The sequence below is a fragment of the Pseudophryne corroboree genome, unplaced genomic scaffold (assembly GCF_028390025.1).
Source record: "Pseudophryne corroboree isolate aPseCor3 unplaced genomic scaffold, aPseCor3.hap2 scaffold_414, whole genome shotgun sequence".
Classification (NCBI taxonomy): domain Eukaryota; kingdom Metazoa; phylum Chordata; class Amphibia; order Anura; family Myobatrachidae; genus Pseudophryne; species Pseudophryne corroboree.
In genome coordinates this window covers 68,684-78,522 of record NW_026970048.1, presented here as the reverse complement: position 1 = coordinate 78,522, position 9,839 = coordinate 68,684, and the positions used below count along the sequence as shown (strand labels likewise).

The following is a 9,839-nucleotide window of genomic DNA, read 5'->3' as shown; positions in this document are numbered from 1 at the left end:
TTTTAAATGCAACAATTGATAAAGACACCTGATAACTGCTCTGTGGAGTCTTATTTTGTGTCTACTTTTTATCTACATTTAATTCTCTACCTCTAATCAAGGCATTTTTAAGTGCTGGGGGCTGCCAGGACGTGAGGCCTACCTAGACTTTAGATCTGAATTTGAATGTACTTGTGAACTAACTTAATTTCCTACTTCTAAATTCATTCCTAAATTCACTACTTACATGAATCCTGTAGTTGGGCATTTTGGGACTTCGATTGTGGGCATTGTTTTGTGTCCAGACCAGCAGCAGGTGGTGTGCATTTGCTGGAAAGGCATCGAAGACCTCCGATATGCTGCATCTCCTGATGTGTGTCTCCCTCAAGTGGCTGTCAGCAAATGCCTGCTAGACACCCCATTCCAAGCTGATTGTGACATCACGGTACATGCATCATAGAACAGGCATGCTAGAACATGGGTCTTCAACCTGCGACCCTCCAGCTGCTGTGGAACTACACATCCCAGCATGCCCTGCCTCAGTTTTAGCATACCTTAATAGCAAAACTGTGGCAGGGCATGCTGGGATGTGTAGTTTCACAGCAGCTGGAGGGCCACAGGATGAAGACCCATGTGCTAAAGCCAAGCCGCAGGTACATTGAATGCTAGCAAGCTGAATATTTAAATCCTTTTATTCCGCAGCATTCCAATGTGGAAGATTCCATGGAACCAGAGATCCTTCCATTGAGAAGGACATGCTGCCTGGATGACTACACTGTGCAAATTAAATCACGGAGCCAGTTGGCTTGTGGGTGGCTCTGGTCACTGGGTGGTTGGGTGGGTGGTGTGTCGGAGGTGGAGCACATGCAAATGATTGTGTATCATCCAGCTAGTGAGAGAGAAAACTCATGCAGGAGTGTGCCTGCTTGTCAGTGGGTTATGCACCTTTCCAGACGTCAAATCTACATGGAGCAGCTGGAGAGGACAAGAGCAGGTTTGCAAAATATAGACAGAAGAGCTCTCCAGCCTAGTTTGCTGTCTGTTTCCACTTCTCTTTTCTTGAGCCGCTCCCTTCTATGCCCTTGCGCACTATCCTGACTTCTCCCATCTGCTTACTTTGTGCCTTCCAACGCACAATGCGAACTACAGGTAGTGCTGCAGGGCCCACACCCTTTTACTTGCCATACAGAGCAGCTCTGGAGTTGTTACAGTGCCCAGCTTCTGCAAGAAATCAGCTTGAATGCTTCAGGGGCTGGGGCATAGCCAACATGAGCCCCGCACCGAAGGAGGGTGGAGGTGTTTAATGCGAACTATAGGTCATCCAAGCGCCGCAAAAGGCCGCCATGCCCTGCATGCCCCTTTTCTCTTTTCATATGCAGACGAGGGTTGAAGCCAACTTTGACCCACTGCTTGGATGACATCACCATATGCAAATCCATCTGCTGCAGGCCTTCCCCCAGGAATGCTTGCACTAGTTGTTGCATTTGGTTTGTTGTTTGGGGGTGCTTCAGTATTAGGCAGCCTTCTGCCCTCCCATGTTCATCTGAAAATATGTGTTCTCCCTGCAGTTGTTGTCCCCAGATGAGAGTTCCCTTGTGCTGCCTCAGTTGAATCTTCTTTACTTGACAGAGATGTGCCTGAGCATCGGCCCTCCCCAGCCCTATCCCAAATCATACTTATTTTGCATAGGAGATACCATGGTCATGAAGATTGTTCTCCCAGGGTGAGGTTCATTCATTGCATTCTGGGTATGCTGACTCCTGTGATTTCCCCAAATGTGGGAAACTTGACTGCATTATTTGTGGTAGTGGGGGACTGTGTTTGTGCTTTCCTCTGGTCAGCTCTGGTAAAAGTCAGATTTCTTTGTCTCAGATCTTCCTCTAGCCTTGTTCTTCTTTCGAGAGTTCCCTTGTGCTGCCTCAGTTGGATCTCCTTTACTTGACAGGGGGGTGCCCAAGCAGCGACCCTCCCCAGCTCTAGCCCAACTCCTACTTACCTGCCAGGTGAGATACTATGATCATGAAGGTGCTTCTCCCAGGGCAAGGCTCACCCATTGCACTCTGGGTGTGCTGCCCCTGTGATTTCCCCAAATGTGGGAAACTTGACTGCATAATTTGTGTTTCCACTGGTCGGCTTTCATATAATTCAGATCTCTTTGTCTCAGGTCTCTCTCCAGCCTAGTTTGCAGTCTGTTTCCACTTCTTCTTTTTTTGAGCCCCTCCCTTCTATACCCTTGTGCACTATCCTGACTTCTCCTCCTGTCTGCTTACTTTGTGCCTTCCAATGCACAATGCAAACTACAGGTAGTGCTGCAGGGCCCACAAACTTTTACTTGCATTACAGAGCAGCTCTGGAGCTGTTACAGTGCCAAGCTGCTGCAAGAAATCAGCTTGAATGCTTCAGGGGCTGGGGCATTGCCAACATGAGCCCCACACCGAAGGAGGGTGGGGGTGTTTAATGCGAACTAAGGGTCATCTAAGCGCCGCAAAAGGCCGCCATTCCCTGCATACCCCTTTTCTCTTTTCATATGCAGATGAGGGTTCCAGCCAACTTTGGCCCACTGCTTGGATGACATCACTGTATGCAAATCCGTCTTCTGCAGACCTTCCCCCAGGAATGCTTGTACTAGTTGTTGCGTTTGGTTTGTTGTTTGGGGGTGCTTCAGTATTAGGCAGCCTTCTGCCCTCCCATGTTCATCTGAAAATATGTGTTCTCCCTGCAGTTGTTGTCCCCAGATGAGAGTTCCCTTGTGCTGCCTCAGTTGAATCTCCTTTACTTGACAGAGATGTGCCTGAGCAGCGGCCCTCCCCAGCCCTATCCCAAATCATACTTATTTTGCATAGGAGATATCATGGTAATGAAGACTGTTATCCCAGGGTGAGGTTCATTCATTGCATTCTGGGTATGCTGACCCCTGTGATTTCCCCAAATGTGGGAAACTCGACTTCATTATTTGTGGTAGTGGGGGACTGTGTTTGTGCTTTCCTCTGGTCAGCTCTGGTAAAAGTCAGATTTATTTGTCTCAGATCTTCCTCTAGCCTTGTTCTTCTTTCGAGAGTACCCTTGTGCTGACTCAGTTGGATCTCCTTCACTTGACAGGGAAGTGCCCGAGCAGCGACCCTACCCAGCTCTAGCCCAACTCCTACTTACCTGCCAGGTGAGATACTATGATCATGAAGGTGCTTCTCCCAGGGCAAGGCTCACCCATTGCACTCTGGGTGTGCTGCTCTTGCGATTTCCCCAAATGTGGGAAACTTGACTGCATAATTTGTGTTTCCCCTGGTCGGCTCTCGTATAATTCAGATCTCTTTGTCTCAGGTCTCTCTCCAGCCTAGTTTGCTGTCTGTTTCCACTTCTCTTTTCTTGAGCCGCTCCCTTCTATGCCCTTGCGCACTATTATGACCTCTCCTGTCTGCTTACTTTGTGCCTTCCAACGTCAATGCAAACTACAGGTAGTGCTGCAGGGCCCACACCCTTTTACATGCTTTACAGAGCAGCTCTGGAGCTGTTACAGTGCCCAGCTGCTGCAAGAAATCAGCTTGAATGCTTCAGGGGCTGGGGCATAGCCAACATGAGCACCACACCGAAGGAGGGTGGAGGTGTTTAATGTGAATTAGGGGTCATCCAAGCGCCGCAAAAGGCCGCCATGCCCTGCACATCCCTTTTTTCTTTTCATATGCAGACGAGGGTTGAAGCCAACTTTGACCCACTGCTTGGATGACATCACCATATGCAAATCCATCTGCTGCAGGCCTTCCCCCAGGAATGCTTGCACTAGTTGTTGCATTTGGTTTGTTGTTTGGGGGTGCTTCAGTATTAGGCAGCCTTCTGCCCTCCCATGTTCATCTGAAAATATGTGTTCTCCCTGCAGTTGTTGTCCCCAGATGAGAGTTCCCTTGTGCTGCCTCAGTTGAATCTCCTTTACTTGACAGAGATGTGCCTGAGCAGCGGCCCTCCCCAGCTCTATCCCAAATCATACTTATTTTGCATAGGAGATACCATGGTCATGAAGATTGTTCTCCCAGATTGAGGTTCATTCTTTGCATTCTGGGTATGCTGACCCCTGTGATTTCCCCAAATGTGGGAAACTTGACTGCATTATTTGTGGTAGTGGGGGACTGTGTTTGTGCTTTCCTCTGGTCAGCTCTGGTAAAAGTCAGATTTCTTTGTCTCAGATCTTCCTCTAGCCTTGTTCTTCTTTCGAGAGTTCCCTTGTGCTGCCTCAGTTGGATCTCCTTCACTTGACAGGGGGGTGCCCGAGCAGCGACCCTCCCCAGCTCTAGCCCAACTCCTACTTACCTGCCAGGTGAGATACTATGATCATGTAGGTGCTTCTCCCAGGGCAAGGCTCACCCATCGCACTCTGGGTGTGCTGCCCCTGTGATTTCCCCAAATGTGGGAAACTTGACTGCATAATTTGTGTTTCCCCTGGTCGGCTCTCGTATAATTCAGATGTCTTTGTCTCAGGTCTCTCTCCAGCCTAGTTTGCTGTCTGTTTCCACTTCTCTTTTCTTGAGCCGCTCCCTTCTATGCCCTTGCGCACTATCCTGACTTCTCCCGTCTGCTTACTTTGTGCCTTCCAACGCACAATGCGAACTACAGGTAGTGCTGCATGGCCCACACCCTTTTACTTGCCTTACAGAGCAGCTCTGGAGCTGTTACAGTGCCCAGCTGCTTCAAGAAATCAGCTTGAATGCTTCAGGGGCTGGGGCATAGCCAACATGAGCCCCACACCGAAGGAGGGTGGAGGTGTTTAATGCGAACTAGGGGTCATCCAAGCGCCGCAAAAGGCCGCCATGCCCTGCACGCCCCTCTTCTCTATTCATATGCAGATGAGGGTTGAAGCCAACTTTGACCCACTGCTTGGATGACATCACCATATGCAAATCCATCTGCTGCAGGCCTTCCCCCAGGAATGCTTGCACTAGTTGTTGCATTTGGTTTGTTGTTTGGGGGTGCTTCAGTATTAGGCAGCCTTCTGCCCTCCCATGTTCATCTGAAAATATGTGTTCTCCCTGCAGTTGTTGTCCCCAGATGAGAGTTCCCTTGTGCTGCCTCAGTTGAATCTCCTTTACTTGACAGAGATGTGCCTGAGCAGCGGCCCTCCCCAGCTCTATCCCAAATCATACTTATTTTGCATAGGAGATACCATGGTCATGACGATTGTTTTCCCAGGGTGAGGTTCATTCATTGCATTCTGGGTATGCTGACCCCTGTGATTTCCCCAAATGTGGGAAACTGGACTGCATTATTTGTGGTAGTGAGGGACTGTGTTTGTGCTTTCCTCTGGTCAGCTCTGGTAAAAGTCAGATTTCTTTGTCTCAGATCTTCCTCTAGCCTTGTTCTTCTTTCGAGAGTTCCCTTGTGCTGCCTCAGTTGGATCTCCTTCACTTGACAGGGGGGTGCCCGAGCAGCGACCCTCCCCAGCTCTAGCCCAGCTCCTACTTACCTGCCAGGTGAGATACTATGATCATGAAGGTGCTTCTCCCAGGGCAAGGCTCACCCATTGCACTCTGGGTGTGCTGCTCCTGCGGTTTCCCCAAATGTTGGACACATGACTGCATAATTTGTGTTTCACCTGGTCGGCTCTCGTATAATTCAGATCTCTTTGTCTCAGGTCTCTCTCCAGCCTAATTTGCAGTCTGTTTCCACTTCTCTTTTCTTGAGTTGCTCCCTTCTATGCACTTGCGCACTATCCTGACTTCTCCTGTCTGCTTACTTTGTGCCTTCCAACGCACAATGCAAACTACAGGTAGTGCTGCAGGGCCCACACCCTTTTACTTGCCTTACAGAGCAGCTTTGGAGCTGTTACAGTGCCCAGCTGCTGCAAGAAATCAGCTTGAATGCTTCAGGGGCTGGGGCATAGCCATCATGAGCCCCACACCGAGGGAGCAACTCGAAAGAAGAACAAGGCTAGAGGAAGATCTGAGACAAAGAAATCTGACTTTTACCAGAGCTGACCAGAGGAAAGCACAAACACAGTCCCTCACTACCACAAATAATGCAGTCCAGTTTCCCACATTTGGGGAAATCACAGGGGTCAGCATACCCAGAATGCAATGAATGAACCTCACCCTGGGAGAACAATCTTCATGACCATGGTATCTCCTATGCAAAATAAGTATGATTTGGGATAGGGCTGGGGAGGGCCGCTGCTCAGGCACATCTCTGTCAAGTAAAGGAGATTCAACTGAGGCAGCACAAGGGAACTCTCATCTGGGGACAACAACTGCAGGGAGAACACATATTTTCAGATGAACATGGGAGAGCAGAAGGCTGCCTAATACTGAAGCACCCCCAAACAACAAACCAAATGCAACAACTAGTGCAAGCATTCCTGGGGGAAGGCCTGCAGCAGATGGATTTGCATATGGTGATGTCATCCAAGCAGTGGGTCAAAGTTGGCTTCAACCCTCGTCTGCATATGAAAAGAAAAAAGGGATGTGCAGGGCATGGCGGCCTTTTGCGGCGCTTGGATGACCCCTAATTCACATTAAACACCTCCACCCTCCTTCGGTGTGGGGCTCATGTTGGCTATGCCCCAGCCCCTGAAGCATTCAAGCTGATTTCTTGCAGCAGCTGGGCACTGTAACAGCTCCAGAGCTGCTCTGTAAAGCATGTAAAAGGGTGTGGGCCCTGCAGCACTACCTGTAGTTTGCATTGTGCATTGGAAGGCACAAAGTAAGCAGACAGGAGGAGAAGTCAGGATAGTGCACAAGGGTATAGAAGGGAGGGGCTCAAAAAAAAAGAAGTGGAAACAGACTGCAAACTAGGCTGGAGAGAGACCTGAGACAAAGAGATCTGAATTATATGAAAGCCGACCAGTGGAAACACAAATTATGCAGTCAAGTTTCCCACATTTGGGGAAATCGCAAGAGCAGCACACCCAGAGTGCAATGGGTGAGCCTTGCCCTGGGAGAAGCACCTTCATGATCATAGTATCTCACCTGGCAGGTAAGTAGGAGTTGGGCTAGAGCTGGGTAGGGTCGCTGCTCGGGCACTTCCCTGTCAAGTGAAGGAGATCCAACTGAGTCAGCACAAGGGAACTCTCGAAAGAAGAACAAGGCTAGAGGAAGATCTGAGACAAAGAAATCTGACTTTTACCAGAGCTGACCAGAGGAAAGCACAAACACAGTCCCCCACTACCACAAATAATGCAGTCAAGTTTCCCACATTTGGGGAAATCACAGGGGTCAGCATACCCAGAATGCAATGAATGAACCTCACCCTGGGATAACAGTCTTCATTACCATGATATCTCCTATGCAAAATAAGTATGATTTGGGATAGGGCTGGGGAGGGCCGCTGCTCAGGCACATCTCTGTCAAGTAAAGGAGATTCAACTGAGGCAGCACAAGGGAACTCTCATCTGGGGACAACAACTGCAGGGAGAACACATATTTTCAGATGAACATGGGAGGGCAGAAGGCTGCCTAATACTGAAGCACCCCCAAACAACAAACCAAATGCAACAACTAGTACAAGCATTCCTGGGGGAAGGTCTGCAGAAGCCGGATTTGCATACAGTGATGTCATCCAAGCAGTGGGCCAAAGTTGGCTGGAACCCTCATCTGCATATGAAAAGAGCAAAAGGGGTATGCAGGGAATGGCGGCCTTTTGCGGCGCTTGGATGACCCTTAGTTCGCATTAAACACCCCCACCCTCCTTCGGTGTGGGGCTCATGTTGGCAATGCCCCAGCCCCTGAAGCATTCAAGCTGATTTCTTGCAGCAGCTTGGCACTGTAACAGCTCCAGAGCTGCTCTGTAATGCAAGTAAAAGTTTGTGGGCCCTGCAGCACTACCTGTAGTTTGCATTGTGCATTGGAAGGCACAAAGTAAGCAGACAGGAGGAGAAGTCAGGATAGTGCACAAGGGTATAGAAGGGAGGGGCTCAAAAAAAAAGAAGTGGAAACAGACTGCAAACTAGGCTGGAGAGAGACCTGAGACAAAGAGATCTGAATTATATGAAAGCCGACCAGTGGAAACACAAATTATGCAGTCAAGTTTCCCACATTTGGGGAAATCGCAAGAGCAGCACACCCAGAGTGCAATGGGTGAGCCTTGCCCTGGGAGAAGCACCTTCATGATCATAGTATCTCACCTGGCAGGTAAGTAGGAGTTGGGCTAGAGCTGGGTAGGGTCGCTGCTCGGGCACTTCCCTGTCAAGTGAAGGAGATCCAACTGAGTCAGCACAAGGGAACTCTCGAAAGAAGAACAAGGCTAGAGGAAGATCTGAGACAAAGAAATCTGACTTCTACCAGAGCTGACCAGAGGAAAGCACAAACACAGTCCCCCACTACCACAAATAATGCAGTCAAGTTTCCCACATTTGGGGAAATCACAGGGGTCAGCATACCCAGAATGCAATGAATGAACCTCACCATGGGATAACAGTCTTCATTACCATGATATCTCCTATGCAAAATAAGTATGATTTGGGATAGGGCTGGGGAGGGCCGCTGCTCAGGCACATCTCTGTCAAGTAAAGGAGATTCAACTGAGGCAGCACAAGGGAACTCTCATCTGGGAACAACAACTGCAGGGAGAACACATATTTTCAGATGAACATGGGAGGGCAGAAGGCTGCCTAATACTGAAGCACCCCCAAACAACAAACCAAATGCAACAACTAGTACAAGCATTCCTCGGGGAAGGTCTGCAGAAGCCGGATTTGCATACAGTGATGTCATCCAAGCAGTGGGCCAAAGTTGGCTGGAACCCTCATCTGCATATGAAAAGAGAAAAGGGGTATGCAGGGAATGGCGGCCTTTTGCGGCGCTTGGATGACCCTTAGTTCGCATTAAACACCCCCACCCTCCTTCGGTGTGGGGCTCATGTTGGCAATGCCCCAGCCCCTGAAGCATTCAAGCTGATTTCTTGCAGCAGCTTGGCACTGTAACAGCTCCAGAGCTGCTCTGTAATGCAAGTAAAAGTTTGTGGGCCCTGCAGCACTACCTGTAGTTTGCATTGTGCATTGGAAGGCACAAAGTAAGCAGACAGGAGGAGAAGTCAGGATAGTGCACAAGGGTATAGAAGGGAGGGGCTCAAAAAAGAAGAAGTGGAAACAGACTGCAAACTAGGCTGGAGAGAGACCTGAGACAAAGAGATCTGAATTATATGAAAGCCGACCAGTAGAAACACAAATTATGCAGTCAAGTTTCCCACATTTGGGGAAATCACAGGGGCAGCACACCCAGAGTGCAATGAGTGACCCTTGCCCTGGGAGAAGCACCTTCATGATCATAGTATCTCACCTGGCAGGTAAGTAGGAGTTGGGCTAGAGCTGGGGAGGGTCGCTGCTTGGGCACCCCCCTGTCAAGTAAAGGAGATCCAACTGAGGCAGCACAAGGGAACTCTCGAAAGAAGAACAAGGCTAGAGGAAGATCTGAGACAAAGAAATCTGACTTTTACCAGAGCTGACCAGAGGAAAGCACAAACACAGTCCCCCACTACCACAAATAATGCAGTCAAGTTTCCCAAATTTGGGGAAATCACAGGGGTCAGCATACCCAGAATGCAATGAATGAACCTCACCCTGGGAGAACAATCTTCATGACCATGGTATCTCCTATGCAAAATAAGTATGATTTGGGATAGGGCTGGGGAGGGCCGCTGCTCAGGCACATCTCTGTCAAGTAAAGAAGATTCAACTGAGGCAGCACAAGGGAACTCTCATCTGGGGACAACAACTGCAGGGAGAACACATATTTTCAGATGAACATGGGAGGGCAGAAGGCTGCCTAATACTGAAGCACCCCCAAACAACAAACCAAATGCAACAACTAGTGCAAGCATTCCTGCGGGAAGGCCTGCAGCAGATGGATTTGCATATGGTGATGTCATCCAAGCAGTGGGTCAAA

The 9,839-nt window shown here is 49.3% G+C and overlaps 15 non-coding genes across 15 annotated transcripts; 8 read left to right on the top strand and 7 right to left on the bottom strand.

Annotated features, from left to right (window-relative positions):
- Positions 1-1,651: 1,651 nt before the first annotated feature.
- LOC135025213 (U1 spliceosomal RNA) lies at positions 1,652-1,815 on the top strand. Its single transcript, XR_010221998.1, has one exon. It is a non-coding gene; the product is annotated as a U1 spliceosomal RNA (small nuclear RNA).
- A 152-nt stretch (positions 1,816-1,967) lies between these two features.
- LOC135025173 (U1 spliceosomal RNA) lies at positions 1,968-2,130 on the top strand. Its single transcript, XR_010221959.1, has one exon. It is a non-coding gene; the product is annotated as a U1 spliceosomal RNA (small nuclear RNA).
- Positions 2,131-2,805: 675 nt separating this feature from the next.
- On the top strand, positions 2,806-2,969 carry LOC135025164 (U1 spliceosomal RNA). The gene has a single exon (XR_010221951.1). It is a non-coding gene; the product is annotated as a U1 spliceosomal RNA (small nuclear RNA).
- Positions 2,970-3,121: 152 nt separating this feature from the next.
- On the top strand, positions 3,122-3,284 carry LOC135025174 (U1 spliceosomal RNA). The gene has a single exon (XR_010221960.1). It is a non-coding gene; the product is annotated as a U1 spliceosomal RNA (small nuclear RNA).
- A 670-nt stretch (positions 3,285-3,954) lies between these two features.
- On the top strand, positions 3,955-4,118 carry LOC135025163 (U1 spliceosomal RNA). The gene has a single exon (XR_010221950.1). It is a non-coding gene; the product is annotated as a U1 spliceosomal RNA (small nuclear RNA).
- A 152-nt stretch (positions 4,119-4,270) lies between these two features.
- On the top strand, positions 4,271-4,433 carry LOC135025187 (U1 spliceosomal RNA). The gene has a single exon (XR_010221973.1). It is a non-coding gene; the product is annotated as a U1 spliceosomal RNA (small nuclear RNA).
- Positions 4,434-5,104: 671 nt separating this feature from the next.
- LOC135025223 (U1 spliceosomal RNA) lies at positions 5,105-5,268 on the top strand. Its single transcript, XR_010222008.1, has one exon. It is a non-coding gene; the product is annotated as a U1 spliceosomal RNA (small nuclear RNA).
- A 152-nt stretch (positions 5,269-5,420) lies between these two features.
- Positions 5,421-5,583, top strand: LOC135025197 (U1 spliceosomal RNA). The gene has a single exon (XR_010221981.1). It is a non-coding gene; the product is annotated as a U1 spliceosomal RNA (small nuclear RNA).
- Positions 5,584-5,940: 357 nt separating this feature from the next.
- Positions 5,941-6,104, bottom strand: LOC135025218 (U1 spliceosomal RNA). The gene has a single exon (XR_010222003.1). It is a non-coding gene; the product is annotated as a U1 spliceosomal RNA (small nuclear RNA).
- Positions 6,105-6,778: 674 nt separating this feature from the next.
- On the bottom strand, positions 6,779-6,941 carry LOC135025180 (U1 spliceosomal RNA). The gene has a single exon (XR_010221966.1). It is a non-coding gene; the product is annotated as a U1 spliceosomal RNA (small nuclear RNA).
- A 152-nt stretch (positions 6,942-7,093) lies between these two features.
- Positions 7,094-7,257, bottom strand: LOC135025162 (U1 spliceosomal RNA). Its single transcript, XR_010221949.1, has one exon. It is a non-coding gene; the product is annotated as a U1 spliceosomal RNA (small nuclear RNA).
- Positions 7,258-7,932: 675 nt separating this feature from the next.
- Positions 7,933-8,095, bottom strand: LOC135025179 (U1 spliceosomal RNA). The gene has a single exon (XR_010221965.1). It is a non-coding gene; the product is annotated as a U1 spliceosomal RNA (small nuclear RNA).
- A 152-nt stretch (positions 8,096-8,247) lies between these two features.
- Positions 8,248-8,411, bottom strand: LOC135025167 (U1 spliceosomal RNA). Its single transcript, XR_010221954.1, has one exon. It is a non-coding gene; the product is annotated as a U1 spliceosomal RNA (small nuclear RNA).
- Positions 8,412-9,085: 674 nt separating this feature from the next.
- On the bottom strand, positions 9,086-9,248 carry LOC135025182 (U1 spliceosomal RNA). The gene has a single exon (XR_010221968.1). It is a non-coding gene; the product is annotated as a U1 spliceosomal RNA (small nuclear RNA).
- Positions 9,249-9,400: 152 nt separating this feature from the next.
- On the bottom strand, positions 9,401-9,564 carry LOC135025212 (U1 spliceosomal RNA). Its single transcript, XR_010221997.1, has one exon. It is a non-coding gene; the product is annotated as a U1 spliceosomal RNA (small nuclear RNA).
- Between the last annotated feature and the right edge of the window lie 275 nt (positions 9,565-9,839).